This window comes from Lepidochelys kempii, chromosome 24 (assembly GCF_965140285.1).
Source record: "Lepidochelys kempii isolate rLepKem1 chromosome 24, rLepKem1.hap1, whole genome shotgun sequence".
Classification (NCBI taxonomy): domain Eukaryota; kingdom Metazoa; phylum Chordata; order Testudines; family Cheloniidae; genus Lepidochelys; species Lepidochelys kempii.
Window position 1 is genome coordinate 5,823,494 of NC_136403.1, and position 6,000 is coordinate 5,829,493.

Here is a 6,000-nt window from a genome sequence, read left to right on the forward strand (position 1 = left end):
TTCTATTCCTGGCCTAAAGCTTCCCAGCCTAGAACCAGCTACAAATTTCCCAACAGAATGTTTTTCCCTTGGGTAAAATTTGATTCAATAAAAATCAAAATGTCTTGCGGGAAGGTAACAATTTTGTTGAAATTATCCAGATGTTTCATTTCACCTTTATCATTTTGACTTTATAATCTAATAAATATACTATTAAACTAGCGCTTATATAGCAAGTTTCATCCATAGACCTCTAAGTGCTTCATTTCCCCCATATTATAGATGGGGAAACTGAGGCACGGAAAGGGAAGTCTCCCAGCAGGCCACTGGCAGAGCTCGGAATAGAGCCCAGGTCTTCTGAATCCCAGGTCAGTGCGCTAGCCACTAGACCACTCTGCCTCCCTCTGTAATAGGTGAAATGATAAAGTCGAAATGAAACAATTTCGATAAGGTCTTCACGCATGATTTCATATTATTTTGTTTTGCGAAAGATTCCGAGATTTCGACTTTTTGCCCAGATCTGGGAGAAAACAAAATTTCGAAATCCCGGAATGCCCCGCGGGACGCAAATCCCACTTCCCACCCGGCTCCCAGTGGTTATGGCAGAGAAGGGGTGGGGGGAATGTCCTGGCTGCATGCTCACATCTTTTTGCCCAAGGAGGAGAAGTCCCCGCCCTCCCAGAGCTGGCTGGCCACAGAGGGTGGAGATTGAGTCTTCTTGGCAGGGGGATCCCGATTCAGGGCGGCGGGGAGACCTCTCCGGGCAGGCGATGGGGTGGACCCGTGACCGCTCCCATCCTGGATGCTGTGCTTGTCGCTAGAGGCCTTACTGCTTGTGCATCCTAAGCTGGATCGCCTCCTCTGGACGAGCCGGATGGGGATGGGGTCCCGGGGGAAGCCAGGCTGGGGGCTTGGGTCTGAGTCACCCGTCTCGGTCACAGCAACCAGAGCGCGGTAGAGTCGACGTCTCAGCTGGATGGGAAACAACAAGATGAGCCTGGGGAGGTCACCGGTGTGGAATCACCCCCCGCCCCATCCCTCCTAACGTCCTGATGTGAGTCTATTTTCATCCCCGCCTGTATGAGCCATTAACGGCTCTTATGTAAGACCCGGCTAGCGCAGGGTCACTCTGCTCAGATGTGATTAGAAAGCGCTCCTGGCAACGGTCCCTTCTGGAAGCTGCTGCTTTCAAGCCACTCAGGCCCTGTGCAGAGGCCTGGCACGGCCAGCTATACCGGGCCTGCCTCCTGGTCTGGTGAGGCCCCAGCTCCCCCCTGGGCTGGTTCCGGACTGGTCACTGGGGCTGGGAAGCAGCGGGCAATGGGGAGTTACTGGTACAAAACCTCACAGCATCCCTGGTGGCTGAGAGGCAACTGCGCTGTCATGGAGGGAAAGGGGCTCTCTCACTGAGACTGGTGGACACAGACAGACCCTGTGGTTCTCTAGCTCCCTGCTGCTTTGGGTCACCGCACGGGGTCTGCCTAGGTTGACCCCTCCATAGGGAGCACCCATGTTCTGTCTACATAGAGGCCGGATCTTCATTGCAGGGGGAAATAGACACAAGTATCCTGGGAGAGTTTACAAAGGGTTAACCGTCCCTCTGCATCCTCAGCCAAATCTCCCCCACGGCTACCACCAGCTAAGATTTTGATACTGAGGGAGCTACCCCAGATGGAAACATTCGCCGTTCATCGCACGAGCCTGCAGCCGTGCGCTCTGCAGGTTACCCTCCATTACTGCCCCACCAGGATGGCTTTAACCAGGGCTGGAGGCACTCTTTGAGATGTCATCTACACTCATTTGGGACCCCAGGCTAGGAACCCGAAGGGAACCAGAGCTCCGGTGTCTACACTGTATTATTCGAACACAGGGCCAACCACCCTGTCCCAGACTTTCTAGAGTCCTCCCAAAACGTGGCCGTTCCGGTCCTTGGTTCGTAATGCAATGCAGGAAACCTCGACTGTCCACCAAACTGGACTGTCCAGAGGACAAAGAACGTGGGCCAGGGGGATTATGGAAATTTTTAGTGGACTCCCAGAGCACGAATCCAACGTGGCTGTATCTAGGCTGCAAAGCAATAGGGCTTGGACCCTGAATCCCAACTTGACTCAGGCTCAGATCCTCCGCCCCCGGGGGGTGGGAGGAAGTCCTGAGACCTGGGTTGGCGCAATTTGTGTATAGACAGAAGCAGAGTTGGGTGTGAGCCTGAGTCCGAACCCTGGGCGTACACTACCGTGTAGAAATACCCTTGGAGTACTATTCCCAGACCCGAAGAAGAGCTCTGTGTAGTTCAAAAGCTCGTCTCTCTCTTGCCAACATTACCTCGTCCTCCCATCCCCCCTTTACAAATAATTAAATAGCCCTTGGGCCAAAGAGACAGGCCAACTCTCTAGCCCAGCGGTTCAGTCACTTGCATTCAAGTCCTTGGTCTGACTCAGACAGAGAAGGGACCCAAACCTGGGTCTCCCACGTGCCCATCCTAACCAGCAGCCTGTTGTCTATTTTGGGGCGGGTGTCTCTCCCTCTGAGCACAAATTCCATCCTGGGCCTAAGCAACCTTCCTGGCAACATTTTCATCTAAACCAACCTGCTGTTGGCACCGTTCCCTGGAAACCGACGCTTCCCCCCGAAACAGCATTTTTCCAACACAAAAAAGTTTTGTCTGCGACTTTTTTGCCCCGTTACGACCCCACCCCCACCCTGAACCAGCCCTTCGGCTCAGGCCCCCCAGCACGTGAGTTACTGACATTGGATCTCTCCACTGCCCCGCTGATGACAGACAGCAGAGAGCTGCTGAGCCCCAGACCTGCCCCACTCCCCAGTGACCCCTGGCTGCTGTACATCCTGCAGGCCTCACACATGAGCTCATTGTCTTTCCAGAAGGTATTTTGCTAGCTCTGTTTTAGGAAGCGGCTTACGGGACGGCACCCGGCTGTCTGGAGAAGCCGGACGAGGCGAGCATCTGGTATGTAACGGTGACTTTCACCCGAGCCACAAGAATTGCTGCCCCTGGAGCAGGCTTTCGGTCCATCTAGAGTGCGGTACCCATCCCTGAGAGTCACACATTAGCTCCCCCTGCTCTGACTGGATGGAGCCCTGCAGCATGAAGCTGGAGACCCCTTCTCTGATGGTCCTAGCAGGTGCAATCCTTATTGATATAAACATCTAATTCTTTTCTGAATCTCACTAAGCTCCTTGGCAGGGTGACACCCAGCAGCAGAGAGTCCCACAGGGATAAGCTCAAAACATCCTGTAACAGAGAGTTCCACAGGCAAACCTCACTAATACCCAATAGCTGTGAATCCCACAGGTTAACCTCACTAATATCCTGTGGCAGAGAGTTCCACAGGCAAACCGGACTGTCAAAATATCCAGCACATTAAACCAGCTAGTTAACCACAGTAATATCCTGGAACAGAGAGTTCCAGAGGCAAATATCACTAATACACAGCAGCTGTGAGTCCCACAAGTTAACCTCACTAATATCCTAGAGTAGAGCGTTTCACAGGTGAACCACATTAAAACCCAACAGCAGTGTGTCCTGCAGTTTAACCACAGCAGTGGGTGGGTGTAATGGGTGGGTCTCAAACCTCAGCTCATACTTTGTTGGGTTCATGTTCTGTTTCCCAGACAGCGTGCAACAGGGCACAGAGAGTGGGAGCAAGACAGAAATGGAATATCTTTGGGGCAGGGCCTGTCTCTTTGTTCTATGTTTGTACAGCTCCTAACACCACACCATGGGCTCATTACTGGGGCTCTGAGGTGCTACCATCAGACAAATAATAATAAAACATCTACTAAATAGGAGAAATTAGTGGATCTCATGCGACTTCTGCCAATTTTGGGCCATCTACTCAGCACTTTTGCACATGATCCAGAACCAAGGGCCAAACTCGCTAAAGGATTTGCAAAAATCACCTCTGTGAGTTAGGTACCTAACTCCCACTGACTTTCAATAGGAGTTAGGTGCTTGACCACCATAGGCAACTTTCTAAATCTCACTAAATGCCCCTCTAGGTACCTAGCTATCTTTGTGAATCTGCTCTCAAATCTGGCAGAAGGGTTTTGCTATTTGATTGGGTGGAATCGCATGCGACAAGTGCTAGTCGGGTTGGCTGGGAGGTGCTCAGATGCAACAGTGCTGGTGGGGGGTCGCATGCGATTCCACCCAATGGGAAAATCACAAGAGGGTTTTTTTGTTTCGACCAGATGTATTTATTCTAGGGCTGTGTTATGTGATCATTATTAAAGGCGGACCAAAGAAGCACGCCTCGCACTCGGAACAGAAAGCAGTAGTGTCTGAGGCTCTGCAGCTTTTATCCTGGCCCCAAAATTAAAGGGATGGGTTAGGAGATTAGGTTCTGACCCTTGTCCCAGCCTTGAATCAGAGCCCTCCTCGGTCCTTCTCCAGACTGAAACCCAAGGCCAGGAGACGAGAGTAAAATTATTTTCAAGGACATAAGTGCTGAAGACTGAAACGTAGGGGGAAATTAGGTGATGGGCGAATTCAGGCCAGATTCTGATGCTGGGCACCCTTTCTGGAGTCAGTGGAGCTAGGGACAGGTTCTGATCTCCATGACACTGATGTGAATCTGGAGTCACTCTATTGTAGTCAATAGAGTTGTGGGCTGATTCTGATCCCAGTTATACCAGTGTAAGCCCAAAGTAACCCCACTGGAGCCAACGGAGGTAGGGCCAGATTCTCAGTTACACTGGTGTAGATATCCATGAAAGTCTAGGGATTCACTCTGGATTCACACTGGAGTACCCGAGATCAGAATCCGGCCTTCAGGCTTCTGGGAACAGAACATGCTTTCAGCAAGACATGAATCATGCCCTGTTGTCAATTTCCCCTTTTGCTTGCTACATAAACTGCCCTCCCGGCGCTTCGGACACCCTCTTAACGGTCTCGGAGACACAGCTGCGGCTCGGCTCGTTGACTCGAACAGGGCGAGAACGCTTTAGCGCTTTGGTTGGTCAGGGCAATGGATGCTCCACGGACAAAGCAGAGAAGGGGCCTGGGGAAGGGGAAGAGAAATCACATCTAGTTCTTCCCCCCTCCCGTCCACTCCGCTGTCGCAGTACAGACTGCCCTGCGCTTTGCCACTAACAGCACGGCCAGTCGCCAGTGCATGGCAGAGCCAGAGTAACCCCCCGGCCGTCTCCCCTGTTCAGGAGAAGGGCAATTCCCTCCTGTAGAAGAGAGGGGTCTGGGGGAAAATCTGGCTAGGGCACAGGCCGTGCCAGGGGAAGCTTTGTTCCCAGCAGGGGTCAGCATGAAGGGAACACAGCTATTGCATTAAGTCATGAGCGGTTCATGAGGCCCCAAGGTGCTTTAGAAGACAGTAACTGGGCCATTCGTCTTCTGATGGGCCCCACGGCTTCAAAGAGAGGCTGGCTGGACCTGAAGTTCTTACACAGTGGCTACACGGAGACATAGGCATTGCCAACCTGGATCAGACCCAGCGCCCGCCTAGTTCAGTGTCTTGTCTCTAGCACTGACCACCACCAGATTCTTCGGTGGAAGAGGGAAGGAACCCGCATCCCAGAAGCTGAGGCAGCTGCCAGAATGAAACCTTCATTCTTTGTTCGGCAGGAACATTGCAGGGGCCCAACTGAGATCAGGGCCCCATTATGCCAGGCACTGCCCAGAAATCCATAATAGCAATCCCTGCCCCGAAGAGCTTGCAATCTTCACAGACAAGAAACACAAAGGAAGGTTTGTTCTCACCAGCATACAGGTGGGGGAAACTGAGGCACGGCAATTGACTTGTCACACACAAAAAGAAAAGGAGTACTTGTGGCACCTTAGAGACTAACAAATTTATTTGAGCATAAGCTTTCGTGAGCTACAGCTCGCTTCATCTCTAAGGTGCCACAAGTATTCCTTTTCTTTTTGTCACACACAGGGAGCCTTGGGCCAGGAATTGTACCCGGTCTCCTTGAATCACAGTGCAATGTTTTAACCACAAAACCATCCATCCCATTTAAATCCCCTGCCCTCAACTGGAGCTATCAGGA